Here is a 16,033-nt window from a genome sequence, read left to right as displayed (position 1 = left end):
TTTCTTTCTGTTTGGCTAGGGAGATCAGATTGGAGCACCCATGATAATAAAGTTAAAGGATAGTGCCCCAGAGATTGGGTTTGAATTTTGGAAAAAGTCAAGTTCTTTTCTTTGGTTTCAATTCTCCCAAAGCGACAAGGTGGGCAATAGAGCTGCGTGCTAACGATAACTGCTTTTAAGCCAAACTGTTCTACAGATTTCCAAACAGGAGCCCACGCCCACGTGTTTTTTCTAAGCAGATTTGGCAGGCTTGTTCAAAACCTAGACTTCCCACTTCATGACGACGCTGTTCTACACTCTGAGTTCCCAACTAAATTACAATCTGAGCACAGCTGCTGAGACCCTACCCTTCCTTATTTACTCAGCATCCGGTGCGCCCTCTAACAGGATATTCACTGAGTGACAACCAAGCTCGTCTCAGGCCTCGTGGCAGGGACTTTACAGACTTCCTTTCCTTCCATGCTTTCCACTCTTTGGAGTGACAGTTTTGCAGATCTCTAGGGACACCAAGAGAGCAACTGGGAGGGCCAGCTAGGAAAAAACGGTGGCGGATCTGGGCGCTGAGCGGGAGTTCCTGCTTCCTGGTTCTCCCCGGCGGGCGTCCTTCGGTGGGAGCCTCGGGGAAGGGAGCAGCCCTTCCTGCCAGTCCCGGTCCTTCTAGCGAAAGTGGCTGGGAGGTCGCCGCACCCTGGCCGAGAGGAAGGTTTTCGGTTTTGGGGTGGGGAGGGGTGACACAGTCAGGAGAAGCTAGAACTGGGGTGTAGGAAGAGCTGGAATAGAGCGCTAGATCCGGAGATCAAAGACCAGGCGAGTGAGCTCTTAGGAGCCGCCAGCAACCGGCTGGTGGGGAGCGGCCCTGTTCCGACCTCGCCCCTTACAGGGGCCCCGCCCACACACGCCCCTTGCCGCCAGGTCCCACCTCTAGGCTCCATTCGAGCGCCGCCAGGCCCCGCCCCTCGCCTCTAGGCCCCGCCCCCTCGCTGCTCGGCCCCTCGCCCGCCACAGTCTCCTCCCTGAGGTGAGGGTGGCAGCGCCACCACTCCCTCCCGCTCCCTCCCCAGGCCGCGCGCATCTCATACCAGCGCTCATTCCGCGCATTCCAGCCGAGCTCCTTTGCAAACTCCAGCCCTGGGGGTGGGACCGCCGCTGCACCGCGCTCCGTCCGGGTCAGGTGAGAGGCGCCCAACGTGCGCGCTCTCTGTCCCGGGCGCATCTTCCCGCCTCGGCCCCGGCTGCCCGCGTTCGGCCCCGGCCCGTTCCCTCCCTTCCTTTCCGTAGGACTTGCCCCTCCACCGGCTTCTGCCTCTCTGGTCTTCCCGGCAGTCCCGGGCTGGGAAAACTCCTCCCTCCGCGCTGTTCAGCGCTGCGCTCCGCCCGCCGCTTCCCTGGCCCCGGGCGCTGCCCGCTGACCCCCTGCTGTCCCCGCTGCGATCGCCGGGCTTCCGGGACTCCGCCGAGCAGTTGGCGGACTTGCTGCAGCCGGCCGAGGGCACCCACCTCATCTCCCGCACCCTGGGACCGGTAAGGCTGCGAGCCGCGAGTTCTCGGGACTTTGGCGTTTGGTTGGTCCCGGGGCGGGACTAGGGGGGGAAGAGCCGGGCACGTGGAGGCAAGGTGGCCCGCAGGGTCGGAGAGTGGCGGTGGGCGGAGCAGGGTCGCGGGGCCGAAAGGGTCGGAAAGGCGACCTTATAGCTCCGGTACCCATGCTCTTTTCTACTGGAACCTTTCGGGCCAGGAGGAGAAAGCCCAGGAGGGAGGTGTTGCTCGTTTTGAGCATTAAGGCAATGTGAAAGTGAGGGGGACACCTTTCGCAGAGGTTCTCCAAGGATTGAGATGCTGGAGTGTTCCTGGGTGAAGACTGATGGACCAGTAGCAGAACGCGCAAACCCTAAGGCGCTGTTTCCCTAGCAGCCAACTGTGCACACAGGTGTGAGGGGGCTCCTGGCACACCCACACTCCTTTTCTGTGAGTTCAAGTGAGGCCTGACTGTGCCAGCATCCTTAACTTTGGGTGTACCTGAAGGAGTTATCTGTGCGCTGTGACTCACGTTGCCACCAGTAGGTGTATTTGTTGTGCTGAACGTGACAGTGTGTACATTTCTACTTGAGGAGGGTGCTGTCTGTCTGAAAACCCCAGTGTCTTGAGTGGGTGTGTGATGCCGCCTCTGTAAATCTGTGTCTCCCACTGAGGATGTTGATTCTGGCTTTGACTTCTTCCTGTAGAACCTGAGCGGAGACAGTGTCTCCCATTTCTTTGTGTGCAGGGAGACTGACTGTGGGGGTTGGAAGTGCATATATATCACCCTCCCCCCAACTCCATCCCCCTGGACTGGGCAGAGCTGGCAGGAAGCTGCCTACACCTGCCCCTCTTCCAGGCAGCTGTCTTTCTGAGGGAGAGTGGATCCTGTTCTGGCAGAGAGAGAGACAGAGAGAGAGACAGAGAGAGAGAGAGAGAGAGAGAGAGAGAGAGAGAGAGAGAGAGAGAGAGAGAATTTTGGTTTTAGGGGATAGGGTGGGTTGTTGGGAATGGGTACACCCTCTAAAAGGAAGAGACCTTGTTAGATTGTTTTGTTTTGAGACAAGAGTCTCCTGTAGCCCTCACTGGCCTGGAACTGCCCTAGCAGAGGCTGGCCTGGAACTCCTGATCCTCCTGCCTCAAACTTCTTTGGTTTGTTGCTGTTGGTTTTTTGGGGGGGTCTTTTTGAGACAGGGTCTCCCTGTAGCCCCAGCTGTCCTGGAGCTCACTATGTGGACCAGGCTGGCCTTGAACTCACAGAGATCCATCTGCCTCTGGGATTAAAGGCGTGGGACAACACGCCTGGCTGTTGCTGTTGTTTTAAGACAGGGTCTCACTCTGTACCCAGGTTAACCTTGAACTTACAGCAATCCTGCTTCAGCCTTCTAAGTGCTGGGATTACAGGCCTGAGCAACCAGATTTACCTGACCATGTTGGATCTTGAGATGTCTGTAGTGTTTGTAAGATGGCCTCAAGGTCAAAAAAGTGTCAGCGTTTATCAGTATGAACTACTCTGAGTGGTTCAACTCTCCTTGGAACAATCAATGAAGGAACCTTTCATTCCTTAATAAAGTCTTGCTCTCTAACCTGGCTGGGTTCCAACTGGGTGATCCTCCTGCCTCAGCTTCCAGAGATCTGGGATTACTCCTTCATACTTTAAAACTTGCTAGATTACTCAACACTTCTGTGCGGAGAAGTCTAAGTAGCTTACTGCATGGATGCATTTGTGCTGGTCTGGTCTGGGAGGTGAGGACTGCCTCTGACTTCTTAGCTGGAGTCCAGGAGATTGGCAGGAGAGCGGTGGGGGCTGTCACAGACAGACCTGGCATCAGAGTTCTTCATTATCACAATGCAGATATGATGGCTGGGGCTTCTAGAAAGATGGATCAGGGAATTATCAGGAGTGGGGGCTCTTGTTCTTCTTGTTCCATCTACCCCACCAATATAGATGAGATATTCTGCTGGGAAATAACTTCCTGTTCCCACTTGGCTCAGGCCAGGTGTGCGGCTAGTCTAAAAGCAGCTCTGATGGGGTAGAAATTGCATAGCTTTGGGGTCAGGCAAATCCGCCACTGCCTTTGAAGCCCTTTCACTCAGTTTTCTGATAAATAATATTGGGGGGTGGGGTGTAACTAATACCTATGCAGAAAGTTTGCTTTGAAAACTCAATGTTTACAAAACACCTGCTAGTATATCCCCAGTGATACTGGACCCTGTGTTGCCTAAGCTTGTTTTGGCAAGGAACATCTAACCCCCTATTCTTGCTGAGTATTGAATCCAGGGTCTTAGGGTACATGAGATAAGTGATTTTTGAATTATCAATTTTCTAAATACCCATTGAGAAACCTCATCCTGTTCATCATGTTATTTCACCAACGTGAATTGAGCATTTGCTGTGGGTCCTGCACCATGCTCTGCATCCTTAGGAGACCAGAGTGGCTACAGGTAGAGAGGTTCCTTTCCACCAGATAACACAATCTCTGACGCTCATATTTTCATTCCATTTTTGCCTTGCCCTTAGGGTGAACTTTGAGCACTGTGGGACTCCATCAATGTCCCCCTCAAGGGGAAACTGAGACCCCTAGAGATGGGACTATAATGTGCTTAGAATTGCATAAGCTCTGTGTGGCAGAGCTCAGCCTAGAACCTAAGCTCTTTGAATTCTGTGTTCTGCTTTGCTCTCTCAATGTCTGGGCCTCCGCTCCCCAGCCCCCTTTATCCAGCAGGTATAGAGATGACAACAGTCTGACTTGGGTGTTGTCTACCATCTTGTGGTGCAGATATTTTGATAGATGGTCGGAGGCAGGTGTTTCCTTCCGTGTCTCAACAGAAAGTATATAGCCAACTACCTTATAGTTGAATCAGAGAATGGGAGTCTGGAAAGACTTCAGGAGAACTTTCAGATATAATCTCCTTCCACATGGTTGTGTATTACTGCTAAGTGGAGGAATAGTCTCTATCTATCTATATCTATCTATCTATCTATCTATCTATCTATCATCTATCTATCATCACCTATCATCTATCATCTATTGTTTTGCTTTTTGGTGCTAGGGATGAACCCAGAATTTTCAAGCTTGCTAAGTACACTATTCTACCACTCAGCTACATCCCCGTCCCCCAGCATCTCTATCTTTTCCATCTCCTGGGATGCAAATGTTACAGCCTCCTTCCATTCTGTAGTCTTATGCTGGTAACTATCAGAGAGCAATACCTATTGCCAAACCTGTGGCTCCTCCTCCTTCCCTGGGGAAGTGGAGGACATTGGTCCGGGCTTTGGACCAAATTGTAATTGAGGCCAGTCTAACGATAGTTGGAAATTCAGGGCTTTTGAGGATGGCTTTACTTTGCCTTCTCCCTTCGCCCCCTTGACCCTTTGCTGGCAGAAGTGAGGAAAACAGCTCCAGCTCTGTTTAAAGCTCTGAAATCGGAGCTGAACAGCTGTTCTTCAACACCCAGAGGGCGGGGGTGTCACCAGCTCAGGGGGCCAGGTGGTGGATAGGGCAAAGCAGGGAGCATGGCTTCTCCAACTTCTGTAGCCTACCCCAATGTTGCCTAGATCTTCTGAAGCAGTTTTCCCCTTGTTTTTTGTCTTTGGGGCTGTATATTGGGGAAATTCTAATCATACCTGTGTAGCTGGTCCTGGAGCCCTAAACTGGTGGGGACAAAACCTATGGAAAAATTCTCACCAGAACTTCAGGCCAAGATCTGTGCCCATCCTCAGGCAGAATACAGGCAGACTTCCAGAAAGGTAGGAGGATGGGCTGGCTCCCTGGTGCAGACCAGCTCCTTGGCTATGGTGGGCAGGCAGTCCCCCATGGGTGGGGACCTAGCTTCCTTTGACCCAAGCTCAGTGGGAACAATAGACTTCAGAGAAGTCACCAGGGGCAGGAAATGGGAGCTGTGCTAAGGCTAGGGTGACCCTCCTGGGGGATGGGATTGCATATCCGGCTGAGTGGTCGGGGCAGTGCAGAGGGCACTGGGGAGGAGCTGATGACACATAGGGTGGGCCACTGGGGTGGGGCTCTCTGCCTAAGGGGGCTTTTGACTCAGTGAAACCTGAGGAGGACCTACTATTTGGCTCAGCACTCTGCTTTGTGTCCCATTAGCAAAGATCTTGTGGTGTCTGCCAGGTTCCTGCCAGACTCCTGGGCCAGAACCGTGCCTTCCCCTTCTCCTGGAGCCCCCAGGATGACTTCGTGAGTTGCCCTGGCCAGGATGAGAGGCTAGTGTTGTTTCTTCCTGGCTGCCCTCCAGCCTGGCTGCCCTCCACCTTGGCATTGAGCCCTGGGTAATAGTTGACAGGAGGTGATGTGGGGCAGAGCTCTGGGTGGAGAGCAGCAGGCCTGGGTCGCTTGGACAACGTGAAGGGATTTCTTCAGCTACAGTCCAAGCAAGACAGGCAGGGGGAGATTCCTGCCTCTGGCAGGTGGTGGAATGTTCTAGGCTAATCTGTCCCTCATCATCTGTGGAGGGGTGGGACAGGTTCTGTGAGTGATAAGGTGCTCTTTGCCTTGGGAGGAGAGTCCATTGGAGTTGCTTTGTGGGAGTTCAGGTTGCCAGATTCTCATAGGTCAGCTCTTGGAGGTCTTGAGAGCTACCATAGTCTGACTGCCCAGACCTGAGAGGGGGTAGGGTAGAGAAAACTCTGAGTAGAGTAGGGTAGAGAAAACTCTATCCTGAGTTATTTCTTCAAGGCGCTGGATGAAGGTGCTGGAAATGGCAGATTTCTACCTTCTTATTCATCCCTTGCCCAATTCTAAGTCAAATTTTTATTTTTATTTTAGTTTTTGCTTTTTTGGAGACAGGGTCTTACTGTGTAGCCCTGACTGCCCTGGGACTTGATATGTAGACCAGGCTGGCCTTGAACTCATAGAGCTCCACCTGCCTCTGCCTCCTGAGTTTTGTGATTAAATGTGTGTGCCTTTGAGCAGGCTCTAGGTCAGATTTATTTTATTTATTGGTTTGTCTGTTTTGCTGGGCTGGGGATGGAACCTAGGATCTTGTACATACTAGGCAAGTGCTCTTACCCCAGTCTGCTAGGTTAGATTTTTGAACAAAATTCCCATGGAATATTGGAGTTTGAGGTAACTAGTCACCAATATGATTTCCTTCTATCTAGCCTCTGGTTGGAGAAATATTCTTTCTTTCTTTTTTCTTTCTATTTTGTTTGTGCTGCTGGGAATGAAACCTGGGGCCTCTTGCATCATGGTAGGTAAGTATTAGTCTGCCACTGAGCTATACTGCAGTCCTTTAGTGGGATTTTTTTTTTTTTTTTTTTGTCTTTTTGAGACAGGGTCACCCTGTAACCCCAGCTGGCCTGGAATGCTATGTAGAGCAGGCTGGCTCTGCCTCCCCAGTGCTGGGATTAAAGGCGTGCACCACTACGCCCAGTCCTTCAGTAGGATTTTTAGCCTCAAGGTTTTCCTGGGTATGGAGAGGTGACTGTGAGGGTTGTGCGACTGGTTTGGTTGAAGGACTGTCCCCAGCCCTGAATTACAGAGCTCACACCCTCCCAAGAGGGCTTTCTACTAGTAGACCCCACAGTTCTCTCTGGCTTGGTTCTCTGTCAGCTCTGTGAGTATTGAGGATAGCAAGCACTGGATGACAGAACCAGACAGAAACATCTCAGCAGGCTAGAGTACTGTGATTAAGTAGAAGTTTTTTACTTAGAAAACAATTTTTCCTTTAGTGCTAGGGATTGAACCCTGGGACTTAGGCCACATTTTCAGCCCTTTAGAACTATGTTTTTATTGTTCTTGTTTTGAGACAGGGTCTCACTCTGTCGCCCTGGTTGGCCTGGAGCTCCCATTATAGATTAGGCTGGCCATGAACTCAGAGAGAGTGCTGGGATTAAAGGTGTGTAGCACTATGACTTTTGTTTTGCTTTTTGGTGTTTTTTGTTTGTTGTTTTTTTCATACAGGGTCTCCCTGTAGGGCCAGTAGGCCTGTGTAGACCAGGCTGGCCTTGAACTCACAGAGATCCACCTGCTTTTGCTTCCTGAGTGAGGCAGAGTCTCATATGTATGTGACTGAAGATGGCTTTGACCTGATTAATCCTGCCTCTATCTTCCTCCTGAGTGCTTGGGTAATAGTCACGTGTCACTCACTAAATCTGGTTTATGTGGCTGGAGATAGGGCCCAGGGTTTCATGCATGCTAGGCAAACACTCTGCTGAGCTACATCTCCATCTTCTATTTTTGCTTTTGAGACAGAGTCCCTGTAGCCCAGGCTATTCTCAACCTCAGCATATACCTAAGTACTAGGATTACAGATGTAAACCTCAACACCTAGCTTTTTGTTTTTCCCTGACAGAGTCACATACTGTAGCCCAGGTTGGTCTTGTCTTGATCTCATGGCACTCTTCCTGCCTTAGCCTTGCTGAGATTACAGGTGAGCCGCCACTCCTGGCTTAAATTTCTTTTTCTAAGTGTTAAAATTAATACAGACTCATTATGGAAAATTTGGAAAATAAGAAAGAAATCTAGAGAACCCCCCCACCCGCCGCCAATGGTTCATAATACCACAACTTAGAGATGAGGCAGTGGAGTGGCAGGTCTGTGTCCAGTGAGCTCTGTGACACTCCAGCCACCTAGAGAGCCGCAATTGGTGTTTGAAGGTGGAGACATCCTGTTTTATTAAGAGCTGTACCCCTGGATGTAGCTGTGTTCGCCTAGTAAGTGTAGGCAGGGTCCTGGGTTCTATCTCAGGACCAGTTAAAAAAACAGAAAGAAAGGAAAAAGCAAGAAATTGAGCTTGCCATTTTTGTCTTTTAAAACATCCATTCGTTTTCTTCACTGTGCAGCCTGGGGTTAGGGTTGGTGACTCTGATGGCCAACCTTTTCCATGATGGTTTGTGGCTTTTGAAGGATATGTCTCAGCACACTAAGACTTGCTGCCCATCAGCAGCACTTCCAGCTTCTTGACATTGTGACCAGAAACTTCTGGAAGCTACCAGGCAGCATGTACTTTTCTAAAAATATTGTAGTTCATATTAAAAATTTAAAAAAATATATATTTTAAAATTAATTAATTAATTAATTTATCTATTTTTGTCTTTTTGAGACAGGGTCTCCCTGTAGCCCCAGCTGTCCTGGAACTCACTATGTAGACCAGGCTGGCCTTGAACTCACAGAGATCCGCCTGCCTCTGCCTCCCAAGTGCTGGGATTAAAGGCGTGCACCACCATGCCCGGCTATATTACTTTTATTTTATGTGTATGCGTGTATTGCCTGCATGAGAGTGCACCCATGTCCTGCAGTGCTGTGGAGGTCAGAAGAGGGCTTCGGATTCCCCTGGAACTGGAGTTAAGGACAGTTTGTAGCCGCCACGTGGGTATTGGTCATCAAACCTGGGTCCTCTGCAAGAACAGTCAGTGAGTGTTCTTAGCTGCTGAGCCATCTCTCCAGCCCCTGTATTATGGTTTTTATTTTACGTTCTGAGTGTTTTGCCTGCATGTATGTAAACACACCACATGTGGGTAATACCTGCATTGGATCCCCTGGAACTGGAGTTACGGATGGCTGTTAGCAGTCATGTGGGTGCTGGGAATTGAACCCAGGTCCTTTGTCCTTTGCAAGAGCCGTCAGATGACTCTTAAACGCTAAGCCATCTCTCCAGCCCCCTACTATGTTTTCTTGTTGCCCCCATAGTGAGTGTTGGACATCCGGATCTGGCCCCTGAATTTTCTTTAAACTCTCTTGTTGATACCTCTGGGTTTTCCCCAGTTACGCTTAATTTTGACATATCAGACTAGTGCTGGATGGATGTCTTGTTCATTTTTTGGATGATCTTGCACTTCTCCAGCAGTCTGAGGGCAGCCATGATGCTTCACATGAGGTGGCAGCTACCTTGCAGGTTGTGCTAAGGAAGAAGTATCTTTAGTCCAGGTGGCCTGGAACTCTGGATCCTCCTTCCTTTGCTTCTGGAGTAGTGGGATTCCAGGAATATGCCACCTTGTCTGCCTAGTATTTGAGCATTTTACCAGAGGTGGGATGAGGGATTAAAGCTATCCTCAGGTGCGTCATGTCTCACTCCTGAAGGCAGGCCTTCCTTGCTGCCAATCAGAGGAGGTCCATGGGGCCTGAAGTTGCTTCGTGATACAGATTTGTTCAGAGCTTCATTAATTGGCTGCTTGGATCCCCATCTAGAACCTACAGAGGTTGCTGGGGATGTTGAGAGGTGTCGCTTATTCTGTCTTCCCTGGGTGGGAAATTGGACTGAATGACCTCTAGGCACCACTGCTTCTGCCCTTCTGTAGTCCTGGGCCTTGGGTTCTGTCCCTTAGCATGGGAGGTTGTACTAGGTGATGTTGGAGGAACTTTTCCACCTGATCTTCCTGCTAGAGGGAGGTGGAGCGTCCTCCCTATCTCGAGGTAAGGCTGGGGAGAGGAAAGTGTCTGGGCAGTTAGAGAAAAAGAATAGAGCCAGGTGTGGTAGCCGAACACCTTTGATCCCAGTACTCAGGAGGCAGAGGCAGATGGAACGCTGTGAGTTAAGGCCAGCCTGGTCTACATAGCAAATTTCAGGTCAGCCAGGGCCATATCCCAAAAAAAAAAAAAAAACCCAACAAAAAAGATGTGGCTGTAGGGGCTGGAGAGATGGCTCATCTATTATAAGAGGCATACTGTTTTTGCAGAGAGCCCAAGTGCCATTGCTAGTACCCACATGGGGTGACTCACAACCACATGTAGTTCTAGATCCAGGGGTTTCTGGTACCTCTGGCCTCTAGAGGCACCTGTACTCACATTCCCCCCCCCCCCCCCGCTTTGTGTTAAAGATAGGCCATACCTTGGTCCTGCCCTCAAATGAAGGCAGGGAAGGTGACCCCAGACTCCAGAGGGGTTGCTACTCAACAGAAATAAAATACAAGTCAGAAGATTGGGGGTATACCTCAGTACAACTCAGTAGAGGAATGCTTGGCGCTCAAGGCCCTAATTCCACCATCCTCAGGCTGAGGCAGGAGGATTGTAAATTTGAGGCCATCTTGGGCTACGTAACAAGACCCTCTCTCAAAAAAGTCAAGGGTTGAGGTAGCAGGGTAGTGATAAAATGCTTGCCTTGGATGTGAAAAGCTCTGGGTTTGGGTAGGTAAGATGGCTCAGCAAGTGAAGGTGCTTGCTACCAAGCCTGATGACCTGAGTTCTATACTTCTAGGACCCGCATGGTGGGAGAAAGAGCCAACTCCTCAAAGTTGTCCTCTGACCTCTACACTCCTGTGGTGGCATTTACCTCCTCCCCCAATAAGCAAATAAAATAAAATGTAATAAATAAATAAAGGGCCAGGCTTGATGGTGCACACCTTTTAATTCTATCACTTGGGAGGCAGAAGCAGGCAGATGTTTGTGAGTTCCAGGCCAGCCAAGGCTACACATTGAGACCCTGTCTCCAAACAAACAAAACCAAAATCCCCAGAGACAAAAAAAAGTAATAAATAAAAGAATGTTAAAGCTCTGGGTTATATCCTCAGTACCAAAAAAAATACCCCAAAAAAAGTTTGCTTTTGACTTACTATAATATTATCATTTTAACATATAATTGAGAGTAAAATTATCAGTGGTAGAGTGCTTGCCTTACATGTGCAAGGTCATGGATTCAATTTTCGGCACTGAAAAAAAAAAGTAAAAATGATTAATGACCTAGTTGGCATTTATTCATAGTGTTAGAAATCTAGTATATGTTTTACAGGTAGCAGCACATCTCAATTCAGATCAGGCACATTTCAACACTTCCCACCACATGGGGTACTGTTTGGACAGTGTAGCTTTCCAGCCACTGTGCTTGGGTGTCTCTGTCCTGTCACTTAGCAGCAGTGGGACCTTGGGAGGCTGTCTAACAGTGGTGTACCTCAGTTTCCCCTCTGCAGAATGAAGAGGAAAATGTTTCTAGAAGCCAGATGTGGTGGCACATGTCTGTGATCCCTGCACTCTAGATGGAGGCTGAGGCAGGAGGATTTCAGAGTTGAAGGCACCTGAGCAAGACCCTGTGTCAACAAAAAGATTAAGAGGGCTGGCAAGATGGCTTAGTGGACAAAGGCACTTGCTGCCAAGCCTGATGACCTGAGTTTGACCCCTAAGATCCACATGTTGGAAGAGAACTGACTCTTGCAAATTGTCCTCTGACCTCCACACGAGCACTATATGTCACACACACACACACACACACACACACACACACACACACAAATGCAATAAAAACATTTTAAAAATAAGGTTAATAGAACCAATTGATGTGAAGATTAAATGAGTTAATATTTGTAAAGTGCCTGGCACCTCCTAAGCACTGTGTAAGTGTTTGTCAAATAAATGGTTTCTAGATGGTCCTTAAAAACTAGACAAGTTGGAATTTTGAAGGAGGGGCTGGTCCTATGCTTGGAAAAGCCCAATTTCGGCATAGCCTGGAGAGTGCTCCTGTGCTAGGTCTGTGCCACTGTTGTAGTTCTGTACTGTGCAGTTGACTTGGGAGGACACAGTTGCCTGAGACTGCAGAGAGGGCCTGAAATGAGAGGTGATGGCTCTGGGATGAAGGGGCATCTGTCTGCCAGGAGCCTGGAACTGTGCTGGTTGATGTGCAGGAAGCAAAGTATTCTGGGAAATGGTCCTTCATAAATCTAGGACCTCAGGTTGGGATGGGAGGGAGGGTCACATCCAGCACTTGGGAGTTTAAGCAATAACTGCCCTGTTGATCCAAGGGGAACACTGTATCATAGCATCCTGTACCCCTAGAGCACACTGTGGCTCCCCTTTTCTGACCTCAGCCCTCAAGCCAGTCCACAGCTGTCACAGAGCATCCACTGTGCTTGTTTTGGGACAAATGTGGATGATGGCCTGGACCCTAGCCTGATAGTCAGTGAGATGTAGAGACTGAATAGTTAATGATAATCTTCAAGAGGAAGGAAGGGCTAGTTAGAGGCATGAATAAGAGCTGTGGGTGCCTGGGGGTTGGGGGAAGCCAGTCTGAGGAGCCAAGGCAGGCTTCCTGGAGGTGATGGAGAGACAATGTTGAGAATGGGTAGAGTTGTGTGGTGTGTGCAAGAGAAAGGGACACGGGTAGAGGAAGAAATAGTTGAGCAGAGTGAAAATGTCCCCATGAGGACTGCATGCTTTGATCACTGTGGGGGGTTATGAATGAGGTGGATTTGAGCTGTGCAGAGTAGAGGGGTGCTGTGTGTGTGTATACCATGGTGTGTGTGTATTTGTGTACATGCATGTGTGCTGTGTGTATATTTTCTGTGTATGTGTATGTGTGTGCGTGTGTGGTGTGGGTATGTATGTGTGTGTGGTGTGTGTGTGTAGCATGGTATGTGTGGTGTGCATATATGTGTGTATGTATGTGTATGCATGTATGGTGTGTGTGTGTATATGTGTGGTGTGTGTGTGTAGCATGTATGTGTGCAGTGGGCATGTGTGTGTTTGTGTTGCTGGGGACTGACCTCAGGCCCTCAGGAATGCTGGGCAGTCAAGCTACCTCTGAGCTATGTAACTCCTATGCCTAGGAGTTACTTTACATTCCTATGTAGTATAATGTGCTTTTTATGGTGTACTATTTTATGGGTTTTGACAAATGCATGGGGTTGTATATTCACCATTACAGTCAATTCCTTAAATTTCATTTATAGTTGTACCCATTTCCTGACAACACCAGTCTGTCCTATAGTCCTGTGATTTTGTCTTTTTAAGAAAGTCATGAATCATACAGTTCAGAGGTTTTTGGGTCTTGCTTCTTTCACTTGCCGTAATGGCTGTGCTAGCCAGCCAAGTTGTTATATTTATCTAGCTTGTTCTTTTTTAGTACTGAGTAGTATTCCATTACTGTGAATGGATACATCAGTGTGTTTACTCTTCACTAGATTGTCTCCAATGTCTGTTAGATATGAATAAAACTGCTATTAATGGGTGTTTACTGCTTCTGCATGGACAGAGGCTTTTTCTTTTGTATAAATACCTAGGAATGGGACTGCTGGGTCTTTTTTTTTTTTGTCTTTTTGAGACAAGGTCTCCCTGTAGCCCCAGCTGGCTTGGAACTCACTACGTAGACCAGTCTGTGCCACCACGCCCTGCTGCTAGGAATGGGACTGCTGGGTCTTTTGTAATAGATGTTTACTGCCTTAAGAAACTGCCAGACTGTTGTGTTTTACAAAGCACACCATTTTGCATTCCCACTAGCAACACTGCTTGTGCGTTCACTGGGGCTTGGGTTCTCAGTGCTTTATTATATTCATTTTACTTTTTTCCTGCCATTCTTACAGATGTGTAGTGGAGACTCATTGGTTTTATTTTGCTTTGTTTTGTTTTAGAGCCAGGGTCTCACTATGCAGCCCAGGCTGGCCTCAGATTCATAGAGATCCACTTGCCTCTGCCTCCCAAGTATTGGGATTGAAGTCGTGTGCTACCATGCCCAACTTATTTTGCATTTTAGATAATATTTTATTGATTATTTTTATTTTATGTATATGAGTGTATTGCTTGTAGGTAAGTGTGCCTGTGTCATGCAGTGCCTGTGGAAGACAGAAGAGGACATTGGATCCCCTGGAACTGGAGTTAGAATAGTTGTTAGTTGCCATGTGAGTGCTGGGAATCGAACCTAGGTCCTCAGCAAGAAAAACTAGTGCTCTTAACCACTCAGCCATCTCTCCAGACCCCTTGTTTTGCATTTTCTTAATGACCAGTGATGTTGAACATCTCATATGCTTATAACATTGAAATTTTTGTCCAGATTTTTGTATACGTTTCCTCTTGATTGGTTTGAACACTTTTTAAAAAAAAATATTTATTTTTTTGTCTTTTTGAAGCAGGGTCTCCCTGTAGCCCCAGCTGTCCTGGAACTCACTATGTAGACCAGGCTGGCCTTGAACTCACAGAGATCCGCCTGCCTCTGCCTCCCAAGTGCTGGGACTACAGGAATGCGCACCACGCCCGGCATATTTATATTTTATGTGTATGAGTGTATTGCCTGCATGTATGTGAGTGCACCCGTTAAGTTTTAAAATTATATTTATTTATTTATGGGGGATGAGCACATGTGGGGGTCAGAGGAAAACTTGTGGGGGTCATTTTTCACTTTCTACTATGTGGGTCCTGGGAACTGAAAAGCACCTTTACCTGCGGCTGAACCATCTCACTGACCCTCTTTATTAATTTTCAGAGATTTATTTTTATGTTTTGTTTGAGACATGGAGTCTCACTTTATAGCCTGCCTGTCCTTCTGGCTCAGCTTCCCAAATGCGGGGGTTATATGTGAGCCACACTTAAGGGGGAGGGGCGGGAATCCAAGAAAGATGATGGGTGTAAGAGACTTGGAAAGTGTTTGGTGCCCTCTCTTTGAGGGCAGAGGTGGGACCTGGGCTGAGGAACGTAGAGCCCAGGGAATGTGGAAAAGAGGTGAGACAGGGCCTTCCCTAAAGTTCTTTTCCTAGGTTTAACACCTGCCATGGAGCCCACTTCAGAGTAAGAGTCTCGGATGGGCATCCCCCTGGCTGGCTGGTGGTGCCTCGTCCACTGCTCATAGCCTGCTGGGTCAGGCTGGGCTGTCTCCACCCAGAAAAACAAGGGCTGATGCCCCCGCATACACCTCAGCCATTTACATGGCCTTGTTTCCAAACTGAATGACCATTCGTTCTGGAATGGGAGGTGGGGTGATTGACAGGTCTGTCTGCAGGGGTGCTGGGTGTGTGGCTGAGTGACAGGGACTCAGTGGAGTGAGTTTTCTGGGTCAGGGTGGATCTTTGGCCATAGTGACCTCAGTCCATTAACAGGTTAACCAGGGCATCTCTGGTCCTCATCCCTGTACCTGTGACTCTGAACATTCTGTGAAACTTGAGCAGGGCTAGGTGAGTGCTCCTTCCTGCCTCTTATCTGAGCCAGGCTGTCCTTGCTCTCCTGTGTCTGGGGAGCCTGGCACTGTCCTCTAGTGGAGTGCTCATTCTTCCCTGGGGTAGGCCTTTTGTCCAGAGAATGAAGGCCTTGAGCTGAGTGTGGTGCAAGGCTTACTGATTTGGTCTTAGCCTCAGGTCCTGGCAGGCCAGGGACAGCTCAGGATCCTTGGGAGAGCCACTGAGGATGAGCTCAGCCCTGCCTCAGGGTATGCTGCTCCCAGGCAAAGCCAGCTGCTCCTTCCTCAGTCCTTTGGCCTCTCAGGGTCTTTCATCACTTTTGCTTTAGTTTGGAACCCCAAGGAAAGGCCCCAGGGAGAACAGAATTCAGGAGCAAGTTTTCCCTCTTCTCTGCTTTCAACCTCCTCTCCTTTTAAAAAAATAGACTCTAAAAAATTTCATTTTCTGCTGGGCGTTAGGATGTATGCCTTTAGTCCCAGCACTGGGGAGGCAGAGGCAGGCGAATCTCTGAGTTCAAGGCCAGCCTTGAACATACAATGAGTTCAGGCCAGCTGGGGCTACAGGGAGACCCTGTCTCAAAAAGACGGAAAAAAAAATTACATTTTCATATATATATTCATATACACACACACACACACACACATACACGCATTCAAAAGCACTCACCATGGCACCCATACGGAGGTC

The 16,033-nt window shown here is 48.8% G+C and overlaps 1 protein-coding gene across 3 annotated transcripts in view; it reads left to right on the top strand.

The window, feature by feature from the left end:
* The first annotated feature begins 1,106 nt into the window (after positions 1-1,106).
* Positions 1,107-16,033, top strand: part of LOC103727593 (transcriptional enhancer factor TEF-3) — an 82,703-nt gene continuing 67,776 nt past the window's right edge. Inside the window, exon 1 of one of the 3 annotated variants that reach the window (XM_029559802.1) lies at positions 1,107-1,521. The gene's annotated coding sequence lies outside the window, so the exon portion shown is untranslated. Of the gene's footprint in view, positions 1,522-5,602; positions 5,715-16,033 lie in introns of those variants that run through there. The other 2 variants (XM_008825518.3, XM_029559801.1) reach the window with 2 other exon arrangements.

The sequence above is a fragment of the Nannospalax galili genome, unplaced genomic scaffold, assembly GCF_000622305.1.
Source record: "Nannospalax galili isolate Female #2095 unplaced genomic scaffold, S.galili_v1.0 scaffold589, whole genome shotgun sequence".
In the NCBI taxonomy this organism is placed as follows: domain Eukaryota; kingdom Metazoa; phylum Chordata; class Mammalia; order Rodentia; family Spalacidae; genus Nannospalax; species Nannospalax galili.
Note: the sequence above shows the minus strand (reverse complement) of the source record. Positions and strands in the feature narration are given on the sequence as shown.